This window comes from Tamandua tetradactyla, chromosome 2, assembly GCF_023851605.1.
Source record: "Tamandua tetradactyla isolate mTamTet1 chromosome 2, mTamTet1.pri, whole genome shotgun sequence".
NCBI classification, from domain to species: domain Eukaryota; kingdom Metazoa; phylum Chordata; class Mammalia; order Pilosa; family Myrmecophagidae; genus Tamandua; species Tamandua tetradactyla.
Window position 1 is genome coordinate 100,588,272 of NC_135328.1, and position 14,916 is coordinate 100,603,187.

Consider the following 14,916-nt stretch of genomic DNA (forward strand, 5'->3'; position numbering starts at 1 on the left):
AGCCGCCGCCCCTGCCCCGCGCCGGGCGCGATCCCCCCGACGGGCGCGCCGGCCCCTGCAAGCCGGCTCTCTTGGAAAGATGCCACACGTGGCGGCCGCAAGTTTATTCGACTGAATACGCCCCCGAGGCGTTGGGAGAAGAAACTGCAAGAGTGGCACACGCCCTCGGCCGCCTCTCAGTCGAGCTAAAGCCCCAGGACATTCATCCGACCACCCAGACGCGGGTGGGAAGGGCCGGACCGAGCGCCAGGTCTACGAGACACTTTTCCCCCAGTCCACTGACGGCTTCTGAGCCCCCGCTCCTGCCGGTCCGCACCGTTCCGGCATTCTCTTGCTCAGTAACAATTTCGCAGAATCCCATCACGTCACAATCCAAACCCCCTCCAATTGGCCAGTGGGGAGGGTGATTCAACTCTGTTTACTTTCTCCCCCTGCCAGTCAGAGCGGCCTTTCGGTGGAGAGGTGCGTCTAAAACTGCGGCGTGCGGCCAATCCGACTGTTCCGTTTCGATGCCTCGTGCTACCCCTACAGCCTCGAACGCTGATATTTAAAAGGGTAATAGCCGGGAGGCTGGGAAGGAGAAGCCTCTCTTTCTGAGGGCATCTCTCTTCCGTAGCCCGGCCAGACCACTTGGCTCACATGGCAGCTGGCGGAGCTTGGGGACACACCTTCCCAAGCCGGTTGCGCTCGTCCCTGTGACAAAAGAGAACTTCAGCTTCAGTTTTCCAGCTCGCAAACAGTTAAGTGACTTCCTGCAAACGCTACAGACCCAGCAACCAATCTTCCAATCAAAAGTAAGTTGGTTGATGTCACTGACATTGGCTCGACCAATCAGAAGAGCATTGCAAAAGCAAGCGCTCAACACATGTAAACGCGAAGAGCTGTAGTGAAACTGGACACATACTTGCAATTTTGTGTTGCTGGTAGTAAAATTGAGGTGCGTAATTAGAGCAGGAGTGATAAATAAATGTGGTGTGAATCTATAATGAAAGGGAAAAACAAACTCTAAGTATGTCCGGCCAAGTCGTCTGAGAATAAACACTTGAGAAAGCGTCGTTTTCCCCCTTAAGTTTATGGATACAGTGTACTTTTTGACAAACTTTTTTTTTTTTTAACTTTTGGACAAACTTTTAAAAGGTCTTCCATCCAACATATTATACTCTGACCAATTCCTCTTAAAAATGCAGAGCTGATAAAAGCTCTGTTTCAAAGCATCGTCTTTCTACTGTCCTACTATTATTATATTGAAATCCCATTTTTGCTTTTGCGATACATCGCAATACCTCTATTTCCTGATTGAATTTATTTTTAATTAAAATTATTTTAATTTTGTTTTGAGACTGTGGTGATACACCTTCAAATAAATGGGGAATAAAACCCTCATTTGTATAACTATAAAAACTCAACTAATTTTCTTTCCATAGACTCCTGAATGGTTGCTAAGGGTATGTTTTTTTCCCCTCACTTTACAAATGCGGAGACTGAGGCACAGAGAGTGACTTGTCTTTGTTATTCAACCAAGTCTCCTGATTTCTACCTCCTTGTGATTTATGACAATGTAGCCCTTTGGTGTTATAAAATATTACCTGTGCTTAACAGATTTTTATGAAGTACAACCAGCCAGAGATCCTTAGCTCTTGAATATTGTGGCGTTACTTGATCGATAATCAGTATGGAGTAAAGTATTGGAGTATGATTAACTGAGTTTGCCTCTCCCTGACTGAACGATGAAGTTGTTTTCCATCTTGATGGCCAATAAAAGACTCGAGGGCTAGTGTCTTTTGCAGGAAGTATGGTGTCAGCCCAATTGATTAAAAGTACCTTTACTTTCCTAACTGGTGTGTGAGAGGTAACTACTTTTATGTGCTGTAGATCCAGTGAGGTCCAGTCGGTCCAGACCCCCACCCCTGAGATTTGGAACTTTCTAGGGAAAGAATCCCAAATTAACCTTCCCAGTGTGAAGGCCAGGATAGTTTATTTTGACTTTGCTTTTGAAGTAGTACAAGAGAGATATTTTAGTAGGTAATTTCATGGAGGAAGGAAGTTGTAGAAAGAGGATGCTGGTCAACCAAGAATATTATCATTGTCATCACTGTCATCACCATTATCCCTGCTCCCTTTTATGATGGGCTTACTCTATGCCAGGCCTCGTGCCAAGCACCCTGCGTGAACCCTCACAACAACCTTCTAAGTGTGTAACCCTCATAGTATGTATGTAGCCCTCAGAGTATGCAAAAGTGAAGGCATCTTGCATTATAACCCCCTTAATTTTAAAAAAGAATCCACTGAAGCTCAGGGGAGTTTGCCTACTTCATGATTTTTCTGGGACAAACTCTGTCTCCAAGGATTATGATCACTTAGAATAATGCACCTTGGCTTGCCCCTTTAAGGCCCAGCACAAATGCCACTGGGACCAGGCCAATGGTGGCAGAATCTCTCCTGGGTCTTGATGATCAGGGCCTGTGTGGTTTCTCAGACTTGCATTTTAATTGGCATTGCATCAATGAAACATATCCTACTGACCTGGGCATCTTCAGATGGCCCCAGAATTTATACTGGGTTATTTCAGAGAAGAAGAAAAGTTTGTATCTCTCTTTGAAGATTGTAATCCAGGAACATGAATAAATCAATCACCTTAAGTTTTTTTAAAATATAAACTTTCCCCTCCCTTACTTCTTACCCTCTTCTCTTTAATTCCCTTTTTGTTTGGACTGGGCCTAAAGGCTTGAACTCATTCCGACTCATTCACTTTAGAATAATAGAAGAAATGTAATAAAACTGAGAGTTTATCCACAAGAATTTTTCTTACACATTTACAAACGTAAGTGGTTGCTTCACTTGATTTAGAGTGTATTTTCAAACCAGAAATTCTAGGATTATGAAATACTATTCCTTTGCCCCTTTTCCCTCATTTTTTTCTCTAGATATTTATGTTCCTGGCAGTGAGCTAGGGGCATAGGGGAATACAAAATTGAAAAAAAGTCTCTCCTCAAGGGGTTTATATGTTAAAAACTTACGTAAAATAACACATCACAAGTAATAATCCCCCATCAGGATTTTTCTTGTATTTTCAACAACAGGGTTTCCTTGCTGTGTTGGGATGGGTATTGTAATCGTTTTCTGATTAAAATCAGTTTATGCTATTTTGCCAGCGGGTGGTCATCCAATTAAAATTTTGGCAAAATAAATGATCCCAAATTAATATGAATCATTTTAATTAAACTGAATAAATTACCAGTAAGGTATACATTCTATCAGATAAATATAAAGTCTGTTTTTCCCCCAGTAAGGCTTTGTAAACACACATTTCAAATCCACACAAACCAACTGGGAAAATCACAATAATTCAAAGACTATAACTCTGTTTCTAGTTTATAAGTGTACCTTTTCCTCTCTGAGATCTGCCTAAACCTGTGCTTTATTATCCAACTCTCATAACAATAGCTAATGGGCCTTTACCTGGAACATGTAAGCCTTGTTTTCTGGTATCCTGAAATAATTATTATCATTACCACCTCTAGTAAGACGTGGATTGCTGTAGAGCCCATAGTGGGCTGTTTCAAGGACATCTCTGCCAGCATAGGGAAAACACACTGGCCTCATAAGATCAGGTCAGCTGTGGTGACCTTAGGCAATTTATCTGGGCTTTTTCCTTATCTGTGAATTGATGAGATTAGATTAATACATCTTTGTAGCCTCTTTCAAACTCTGAATACTCTAGTGGTCCACAAAAATCCTGGGTTCTTTAAATTTCACCTCATCTGCTGTGCATCTACAAGCAGGATTCTTTATGGCAGTGAAATCAGAATACCTTAAATCAATGTTTAATGGGTTAGCAGATGCAAATATAAATCTGTAAGAGAAAAAAGAAAAATCTTTAAATCCCTTCTTTAATTTCATGCTCTTGCCTTTTCTTTCTTCTGCCCACTAGGTCGGAAGTGCCTTGGGGGGTCACAAAGAATCCTATCCTTTCTCCTAGGCAAATTTTCCATGCTGGTTTGAAATGAGGTTTTTCCTGGAGAAAGCAACACAGGTTCCCAAGTCCCTCCTCAAGAGATTTTAATTCAAACTGAGCCCCAGGCAGGGTTTCCCTCACTTGCTCGGTGGAGCTAATCACCTAGAGCTCAATTTGAAAGGCAGATTGCTGGGTCCCATCCCTGCCCAAGACCCGGGGAAGTTTAGATTAAAATTACTCTCTGTAGGTCCTGGGATCTGCCCACTCTGGCTTTTTTCATTCTTTCCTGCTGGGAAGCGTGGAGGGTGCTGGGCAGAATTGCCAGCTCCAGGCGGGAAGGAAGGAGAACAGATGGCCCGCTGGGGGCAGGAGATCACGTGTCAGACCGCACTCTGGGCTGGATCCAGCCTTCCCTACCTAGACCCAGGCCCTTGAACTTCGGCGACCACATCTAAGCACTCGGGAGGTACCTGGGAGGAAGCCGAGCTCATTTTAAAGAAAGCTGGGAAATAGGCGAAGGGGTCGAATTTGGAGGGGTTGAAGCGGGACTGGCGGGCTAGAGTTTCCAACGATGGCTTTCCTCCTGGATTGAAATACTACCAGGTAAAGCCTAATCTGGTGATATGCCCCTGGCTATAACGACAGATGACACACTGGGGCTGGAGAGCGAGGGGAGTTCCGATGGGCGCGAAAACTTGCAAGACGCCCTACTTCGCTCCCGCCCCACTTTGCAGCCTTCCACAAAACTCCAGTCCTCTCTTTAAGACAAGCTGAAAGGCCAATCGTTCATGCATATGCAAGAGGATAAGTTTAGAATGCAGCCCCCAGAGCTCTGAGCAGCCCCGCGCAGCGCCTGGTGAATCTCTGGCACTCGGGGGCGGGTGCTTAACTCCGGCCACTGACTGGCGGGCGGAGCGGCCACTGGCGGCCCGCACGCCCCGGCCTGGCATCGCCCTTTTAAAAAGTCTTCCGCAGGCGGCCGCCGCAGCAGCAGCCTGAGGAGGCGAGTTCATCTGAGGACAGTCCCAGTTCTCAGAAATCCCTTCCCTGCTGGAACATCAAGCTCCCTTTACTGCAGTTGAAAAAACTGCCCTAGATTGGGGGATGAGGAACCCGCCCTAAACTCGTGCAAGGAGCTCCGGGTGCCCGCGCCCACGTGAGCTAACCTTGAAATAAGCCCCCACACCTCGGCGGGAGACGAAGAGGGAGGGAGGGTGCGGGACTTGGTGGGAGGCGATAGGCGTGGGTTGGGGCGGGCAGCTGGCCCCAGGCGGCCGGAGCCCCAGGGTTTGTACCCTCGGCGTGGACGCACCGCTTCCACCGCCCAGTTTCATAACTCAAGCAGGTTGCGATTTTTTTTTTTTTAATCTCCTGGGTAAAATGGGTGTTGGGTGTTGGAGTGGGGGGAGGTGTGCGCAGCAGGCCACCTTATCCATCCCCCACGCCCGCGAGGAAGAGAAAAACCTGCCGTGCGGTCCCCGCTGGGAACACTGCAGAGTAGGGTGTTGAGATGACATCAGCTTCTAAACATAGCCGGCACCGCACCCCAACTCTGGACGCCGCAAACGGGGGGGGGGGGGGGCGCTAGGGGGACCGAGCGAAGCAGTACTGCTATCGGGGGTGGGGCGGGGCGGCCGGCCGGGCTGTGCCGGAGGAGATGACTTTGCAGGAATCCTGCTGTCTCGAGTTTGCAAGCAAATCTCCTGCGATGGCCGGGCCACGGGGTTAGGAAACATTCTTGGCATTCCGCGTTCTTCCCTGCCCCACAAAACACACAAACACGCACTCACACGCAGTCCTTGGATCGAATGTGCCTTTATTTATAAAATTAACCCATCCTCCCAGCCATAGAACCCAGGATCGGTCCGGTCCCTGGAGCTCCCGCACCCTCCAGTCCGCGCCTGCCCCCTAGCTAAGCGTGCGAGGGGGTCGGCGCTGCCCTCCCGGTGAGTCAGATGGGCTGTGTTTCCTGTGGTTGTTGTGGAACAGTTTGTCCTTTTTACCACCCCCACCCCCACCCCGTCTCCACCCCCTTGGTAAATATAGCGCTCACGTTTCATCATCTCTTTGTCCAACCAGCGCCAGACACCCCGGCCCGCGGCCTCCGCCGCCTCCCTCCTCCCCCCAGCTCGCGGTTACCTCGCATAACCCGGCGCCGGCAGGCAGCGGGCAGCAGATTGCCCCGCGACTCCCGCCTGCCCCGCACCCCATCTCTTCCCGATACAGCACACTCCCACCCTCTCCTTTCCCCTCAACGCTTCCGATTCCCCCTTAAAGTGTGCCCCTGTTCCACCCCCTCTGTCCGGTGTCCAGAGGACTGGGGTCGAGACCTGAGCAGGTGTGGGAGGGAGACACCTCTTCCCCCCCTCCCGGAGGCGTTTACCCCACGCCCGGGCCAGTCTTGGGGCTTTCACTTAACCACCCGTTCCCCTCTCCTCCTTCCCCCGCAAACCCACGGCCGCCCCCAGTTCCTCTCCCGAACGCAGGTGACAAGCTGCTGAGACAGTCTGATTCACCGACAGCTGAACCGGCTACTCGTACTTTGGAGTGGGCGCTTTCGTGAACCGTCTCGCCTTCCTCCCCTCTCCCCCGCGCCAAGGGGAGTGGGCTGGCGGGTCGGGCGAGGGGGGAAAGCGAGGTGGGTGGATGACAGCCGAGAAGTGCGTGCTAGCTCTTCCCTCTCTCCGTCCCCCTCCCAGTTTCATTTCCACACATACAGCCACCCACCGGGGACCGGAGGCGGCTGGTGTTCTCTGAACGCAGGGAACTGGCTCTCACTGTGGTCTCCTGTTTACTTCCCTCCCCCTCTTCCCCCTCCCTCCTCCCTGCCCCCACCACCCCATGCTGCCTCCCGCCCGGAGCAGCTGGGAAACCTGCAGCAAACACTGTAGTCATGAGACTTCCCTGGACCCGAGCTGTAACTCCGGGTTTGCCCTACCCTGCCCTGCTTTGCCCTGTGTCCATTTGGGGCACTTCTTTGTCCTAGAAGAAAGGTTTTTGGGGCTCCCCACCCAGCTATGTGGAAGAGGAGACAGTCTTCCTCTCTCCCTCTTCCTCTCTCCCCCCTGGCACCAGATATGGTCCTGTGGGGTCCGCCTGCCTGCCTTTTTGGCCAGGGTTCTGGGCCACCCTCATGAGTGGCCACCTGTCCAGCGAGGGATAGCGAGAGAGCTGACAGTGCCGGAGAACTCAGTATCCAGAATGCTGCAGAGCTGGCTTATTTGCCATCACAGGCTGTCCTGTTCATGACAGGGTGTCCAAGTTTCCCTGCTGACCAAGGATTTGGGGCAGAGTCCCAAAACCTGGTCCCAGGGATACACCTTCTCCTTATGGAATCTGGCAAAACCTTCCCTTAAAAAGCTTGCTTCTCAGCAGGGCAGAATTCAGCCTCTCTCTCTATCCAAGTAAGCTGAATGAACAAAGGACTCAAAGGAGGACCCATGAGGGTTCCAGCTCTGGGTGCAGCCTGCCTGAAGTTCACCCCATTTAAAAACCACCTCTTCACTGCCACCCTCTGCTCCACTGCCATGGTTACCAGCTCTCTGTCCGTCAGCAGTACAAATGTTGCACAGAGGCAGAAACAAACAGGAGCATTTAAAATGTTCTTTTAAATATCCAAAACACTGCCTTGGTGTTTTGGTAACAGAGAAGAAGGAATAAAGCTCCTGACAGTTCCCTGGTTTCTTTCTGACCCCATGACCCTAAATAAATTCCTTACCCTGGGACCACCTCTTAGCTGCCAAAAGGCAGAAGGAAACTTATTGAGATATTGGAGAGTGGAGTTCAGAACAAAGCAGGTCCAACGGTGGCAGGGGAATTATTACCCAAATAGACTGTCTCTCCCCTCCCTCCTCCTGCCTTAACCCCAAACCGCCCCCCCCCAACTGCTTTGAAGTACCTGCCATCAGACTACACCACCCCTTCCTTGTTGTTGTCATCTGCAGGTTCTTATGCACTCCCCCTCATTTCCCAGATTCTCACACCTGACTCATAGCCCCCTACCCCACTGCACGCCTGTTAACATTTTTAGTGATTTTAGCATCCACGTAGAATCGTGACCCGTCTGAAACCCTAGTACCTGAACTACAATCGTCTTTTCCTTCACCTACTGTCAGGGGCTGTCCTGAACCTTTTCATCACCAAATAACTGGACCACCTCTGAACTCTTCATTTCAAGTATCCCAGAGTACCACTCTGACCAAATACCTCTTTCCTTTCCAGCTCCCTAACTACAACAACCACATTCTAATAATTCGTATACCCTATTTTGATGACCAGTCCATTGACCGAACCATTTTTTCACTGCTCATCATTTCATCACCTTTCACCCTCACATCCCTCCTACCCAGTTTAGATTTCGTGGTATATCACTACATCATTTCTTTGCATGCACCTGTCCCTCCCTTGTACCCCAGATCACTTGACAAAACCCTGATTTTGTCCATTTTAACAGGCTGGACAAAAACAGCCCTGGCTGTTGTCATTCTAAATTTATGATCATAAATCTCAAGTGGGCTCCCAACACTGTTCCTTCTTTTGCACTTCCCTAGTTGGCTTACTTTCCCACACTCTGAAATGACTACATTGCACCTTTTATCCTCAAACATCCAACACCCCTCCCCTTCCTCCCTCTGAGCTGAAAACCTTGCTTCTTATTTCATGAGAAAATAAAGGCAGTTGATAAGAATCACTTCTCTTCCCCCCACCATATCTTCCTGTCTCCCTGCCTCTTGGTCCAGCCTCTGCCTTTCCTCCTGGTACATGCAGATAGTGTCCCTGATCCTACCACCTGGCACCAGGAGCCTTTCCCTCTTGCTAACTTAATGACTGCTCCTAAAAATGACCCCCCCCATTTCCAGGGAATCAGGTCCCCTTCTAAGTCATTCACTTCATTTAAGCACAAAAACATGGTGTCCTCCCTCCTGTGTGTGTGTGTGTGTGACCCCATCTTCCCTTCCAGTATTACTCCATTTACCTTTTTTTTTCCCTCTTTGCTGCAAACATCTCCTGAAGTTGCCTGTACTCAGTGTCTCTGTGTTCACACCCCCCTGTTAATATCTTGGGCCAATCAGACCTTCACCCCCATTGCTCCAGCAAAACTGCTCTTGTCAAGATCACAGCTGACCTCTATCCTTCCAAATCGACTGGACAGTTATTTTACCTCATCCAGCCTCAAAGAAGAATTGGGAATAACAAAGAAGTCTAAGAAGGAGTAGCTAGTGAAGTCAGAGGAAAAGAGGAGGATATGGTGTTCCAAAAGCCAAGGGAAGAAAATGTTTCAAGGGAGAATGATTAGATGAATGCTGTTTTGTCTCCTTTGCTGGTTTTACCTCTTCTCCTAGCTCTGTTGACACTGGGTGCCTCAGGGCTCTGTCCTCGGCTGTCTTGTACATCTACACTCAGTTTTTTTTGTAATTTCATTGAGCCTCTAGGCTTTTTAAATAACTTGTATATGCCAATGACACCCAAATTATTTTTACCTTCAGTTAATACTTCTCTCCTGAAATCTACACTTGACTATCCAATCACCAATTCATCATCTCCACTTGGATATCTAGCTGGAAACTCAAACTTAGATTAAAAATGAACTGCAGGGAGTGCAAGAGTAGTTCAGTGGTAGAATTCTCTCCTGTCATGTGGGAGACCCAAGTTTGATTCCCTGCCAGTGTACTCCCCTCCCCCCAAATTCAGCAAATGGTACTGCAATAATGGGATAGTCACATGGAAAAAAAGAATGAAATGTGACTCCCACCATACAGTATCCCCCCAAGCAAATAAATAAAAAAAATTGAACTGCTAATCATTTTTTCCCAAAATGGCTTTCCCCATCTTAGATCATTCTTAGGCTTCTGGCTGCTGAGGTCAAAATCAAGTTGTAATCCTCTATTCCTCTACTTAATTATACCCCTCATCTAATCTATCAGGAACTCTTGCTAACTGTATTTTCCAAATATATATGGCATTTCACATCACCTTCACTGCCGCATCTTGTCTAGATTACTGCAGAGGCCTCCTACCTGGTCTCCCTGCTTCACCCCTGGCCCTTGCTTCTCAGCGCCAGAGTGCTCTTCTTAAAATACACATCAGGTCATGTCCCTTCTCTGCTTAAAATACCGCAGTGGCTCCTGTCTCACTCAGAGTAAGTGCAAAGTCCTCACGACGGCTGACAAGGCCCCATACCATCTGCCCTCCCCAGCCACTCTGACCTCCTCTCCTATTAGCCCCATTCCTCACTCCGCTCCAGCCAACTGGCCACTTTGCTCACCTGGAGACTTACCAGCCACACTCCTGCCTTAGAGTGTTCATATTGACTGTTCCTTCTACCTGGAAACTTCTCCAAGATTTCTGCCTGGCTCACTTCTTCACCTTCTCCAAGCCTTTACTCCAATGTCCCCTTCTAAGGTCTACCTTGGCCAGCCTATTTGTAATTGGCTGACTCTGCAATGCCCCCAATTCGCCTTCCCCCTATTCTAACTTTTCTTTTTCCATAGAGCTTTACTTAAGTATCATGTTTGTTGTTCGTCTGTCTCTACCCGCCCCCTCCACCAGAATGCAAGCTTTGTTCACTAATGCATTCTTAATGCCTAGAACAGTACCTCACAGATAATAAGCCTCAGTAAATTTTGTTGATTTTGAGTAAATAACTATACTTCTTTTGAACCCTTATGGGCCAGATACTTCAAAATACATTTTATGTGGTCTTATCACTCTAGTTTACAGATGAGGAAATTAAAGTACCGAGATGGTAAATTACAATCCAGTCTGATTAGGTGGCAAAGCTCAAATGTGAACTCTGGACTCTGCATCCAGAGCCCACGTGTAAGCACACCATTGTATAGCCTCTGCAGATGAGTAGGCTGTAAAACCAAAAGAAAGTTCTTTCTACTGTGGCTACAGTCAGCCATGGGGAAGCACAGTTTGATGTTTCCAGATGTCACCTGAGTATGGAAGTGGGGGCTTCATATAATGTGTCTCCTACTCCGGGTGCCAGTGATAAAGAAAGGGTGATGATGATGAGGCAAGAACGTGGTCATGTCTTTGGCTTGCACCAAGATATTTTGGCAGTTTATGAAGATGATGGGCATATCTGTATAACAGAGTCAGCACAGTGAAGCCCTTCCCCACAAGCAGGACTCCAGGCATAGCATTAACCGAGTGTGGCTATTCTGTCTTACCACTCTAATATTTTCAGCATTAATTTCATCCTAGAGATAGTTTCCCTAATGACTGAAAATGGCTGCAGGAGCAATTGGTGCTATATGCTTCTTTGTTCACTTCAGTTGGAAAAAAGGGACGCCCACAGCTTATATAAGTCCTTCCATTCAAACGGACTGGGCTAACTTCCATCACATGCCTGTCTCTGGACCAAAAACAGAAGCCAAGGGATTTTCTTAGGAAGACTGATTTGAAGTTCTAATGGTTTAAACAAAAGAAGGCACCACTTTTTTAGAGGGGATTTGACGATGTAAAAGGAAGTTCTTGTTGTCACAGTGATTAGGGAGCCAACTGGCCTTTGGTAGGTTGAGAGGTGGGTGCCATGTAAAGATGCTAAACCTTGTGCAGCATTCAGGACAGTCCCACAAAGTAAGGAATTGTCCTGATGGAATTTTCAACAGTACCACCACAAGTGCCTTAAGCGGTACTGGGGGTGGAGGGTGGGGGGCGGGCAGTAGTAGTAGTTCCGAAACTGGATAGCATGTATTCCTTGATTTGGAGCTTGGTCTCCTCCTAAGTCACATGGGGAAGGCATGGTAGTTGGGATTTTGTTAGGAAGGAAGAAGGATGAGATGGGAAGTGGGAAGGCACCAATCCACTCTCAACCAGGTGCCTCAGGGATGTTTACTTCTCCTTATCTCTTTCCGTGGCTATCAGAGATGGACTTGTTTTATGTTTAAGTCTAGTTTGTAATGATACAGGGAGCTTCTGGTTCATTTCTTTTTGTCTGCAGCAGTCTAGAGAACTAGGGGATTCATTCTTTTCAATTTTAACCTGAAAAGTACCACACATATATAAGTATAGTATTGCCTCCCCTCTTCTCACTGGGAAGGCACTAGAATGTGTTGAGTAAGCATAGAAGCTTTACAGTCAAGCTGCTGGGCTCTAGCTTCCTGGTTCTGCCACTCAGTAGCTCCATGCAGTTAGGTAGATTGCTCAACCTCTTGTAAATTTCCTCATCTGTGAAATGGGGTAAAAATAGCATCTACTTTGCAGGGTTTGTTGTGACACTAAAATGAGATATCATACAAAACTCATGGTATAATGCTTGGTGTGTAATATGCATTGTCTTGGTTTTGGGTTGCCCTCAAAATCAGGCTGGAGACAAGGATTTGGGTGCAAATAGCTTATTTGATCCTAGGAAGCAGGAGTGAGGGAGCAGGAAGAAGGACACAGTGGCAAAGTTGGGATGTGAACTTGGGACTCTGCATCCAGAGCCCACGTGTTAAGCACATCATTAAGCACAGGGAAGGAGGAAAAGCCAATATATGGGAATATCAAGCTCTCTGCTACAGGAATGTTCCCTTAGAATTTTGTATCTGAAGATAAGGCTGAGGGGCTTATCTTTTAGCACTAGATCCTCACGGGAGGAGGGTTGGCCCAGGATCATTAACTTGCTGCACTTTCAGGATCCCACAGATTTGGAGAAGTCCCTGAGGCAGACGGCATACACTGGGGGTAGTCAGCCTGCAGGCTGAGCTCTCTCAGAAATATTCAGTGCAGCTGGGGCAGATTAGGCATGGACCTTTGTTACCAGACAAAGGCTTTGGATTCTTTTGCCCAGTGTGCTCAAATGACCAATTCCTGAGACACTGGAGTTTCAAAGAGAGAAAAAGTTTATTGGTAGACATGAAGCAGGAGATCAGATGACCTCTCAGCCCCCAAATCTGTCTCCCCAAGCTGCAGTAATTCTGATAGTTTTATAGAATTGAAAGATGGGCAGGTTTTAGGATAATAAGTACAGTGGCCCCAGATGATATAATTAGAGGTAATCTAATTCTTGAGCATGCGGAGATTGATTACATGCTTAGAGAATGTATGTAAGAAAATGGCTGCTTTAATTTGATGATGGCCATGATCTTTAGTAATATAATGAGGTATAGGGGACTTGTAGGTTGAAGTCCAAGTTATTTACTATGCACGTCCAGTGGGCACATTCTGGTTAGATCCAGTCTCAATTATCAAGACAGCTTTGGGCTTGGGCTGGGTTAGTTCTGGGCGGACCTAAGACCCTTCATTAATAAACATTAGGGGCTGACTTCAGTGATTACTAAATCACCAAAAAGCTGGATAAATGGGTACAAATGAAGGTTAGTTACCAAGTTTTTACAATCACAGGGGCACAAGATAAAGGCTATTCAATTATTATCAGAGATCAAGGCAGCTGGATTACAATTTAGAGATTTCAGGTATTTCCCTGTCTATTCCAATATACCAGAAAGCAAAAAGTAATATCTATATAATGAATCAGTAATAAAAATCATCCCTTAAATCAAATTAGGATTTTACGCCTGGGCTTGTGAAGTGGAGGAATGAAAAACAGTTGTTATAAGTGCTCAATATTTTAGCTATTGTTATTTTAATTATTTGGTTGGAAGATGATTTAATCCAATGTTTCTCATAATTTATTGTGCATATGAAGCACTTGGAGATCTTGTTGAAATACAGGTTCTGAGTTAGGTTTTGGGTGGGATCAGAGTTCTACATTTTTAACAAGCTCCCATGTGATGCTAATACTAATGGTCCTTAGACCTTAATTTTAATAGTGAAGATTTAATTAATGCATAATTATTAGGTGCCTCCACTATCTTAGTATGTTAGATAATGATGATAAATGTTGTGGTAGTCTGAATGAAATTCCCCTAAAGATAATCACATCCTAATCCCCAAAATTGTGAATATGTATATTTTACCTTACCTGGTTAAAGGAACGTTTCAGTTGTGATTAAGTTAAGGATCTTGAGATGGGAAGATTATCCTGGATTATCAGGGTGGGCTGGATAATCACAAATTTTATAAGAAGGAGGCAGGAAGTCCTAATCCAGTGCCTGGGGTGGCATGAAGGGATGAGGTATGGATGTGTCCTCCCATGTACTGAAAAGGATAAAAAAAACTCCTGGCCCAACTGAAAAGTGCCATCTCCTCCAGCCTGACTGTGGCTGTACCACTACTCATGATCAAAAGCAATAGGGTCTCTACCCATTGTGTTCAAATGACCAATTCCTGAGACATCGGAATTTCAAAGAAGCAGTCGCTTGCTGTGAAGCTGGAGATCAGAAGGCCTAAAATGGCCTAAAAATCTGTGTCCCTGAACTACAGTTACTGATGGTTTTATAGTATCAAAACATGGGCAGGTTTTAGGATAATGAGCACAATGGCTCTAAATGATGATTAGAGGTAATCTAATTATTGAGCATGTGCAGATTGATTACAAGCTTAGAGAACGTATGTAAGAAAATGGCTGTTTTAATATGATGATGGCGTGATTTTAGTATTATAATGAGGTATAGGTGACATAAGTTAAAGTTTAAGCAACTGCACATGTCAGGTGGGGCCATTTTTAGGTCCAACTTCCCTTATCAAGATAGGTTTGGACTTGGGGTGGGTTAGTTCTGGGTTGCTTCAAGGCCCTTCATTAATAAACATTAGTGGCTGACTTTAGTGATCATAAGACTCTAAACTGGATAAAAATGGGTACAAGTGAGACTTAGTCACAAGGTTTTTACAATCACAAGGGCACAAGATAAAGGCTATACAATCATTATCAGAGATCAAGGCTGGTTTATAGTTCAGAGATTTCAGGTATTTCCCTCTGTCTCCTCCAATAGACCAGCAAATAAAAAGGGAATATCTATGTAATGATTCAGTTATCATAGCCATCCCCTAAATCCTAAATTCTTGGTTATACTTAGAGGATTTCTGTCTACTCCTGGGTTCTCCCTGCCTCAAGGTTCTGGTGGCCTATC

The 14,916-nt window shown here is 46.5% G+C and overlaps 1 long non-coding RNA gene across 3 annotated transcripts in view; it reads left to right on the forward strand.

The window, feature by feature from the left end:
• Positions 1 to 2: 2 nt before the first annotated feature.
• Positions 3 to 14,916, forward strand: part of LOC143673628 (uncharacterized) — an 80,143-nt gene continuing 65,229 nt past the window's right edge. For 2 of the 3 annotated variants that reach the window (XR_013170487.1, XR_013170489.1), the window contains exon 1: positions 3 to 794. This is a non-coding gene — a long non-coding RNA (uncharacterized LOC143673628). The remainder of the gene's footprint in view (positions 795 to 14,916) is intronic. The other variant, XR_013170488.1, reaches the window with a different exon arrangement.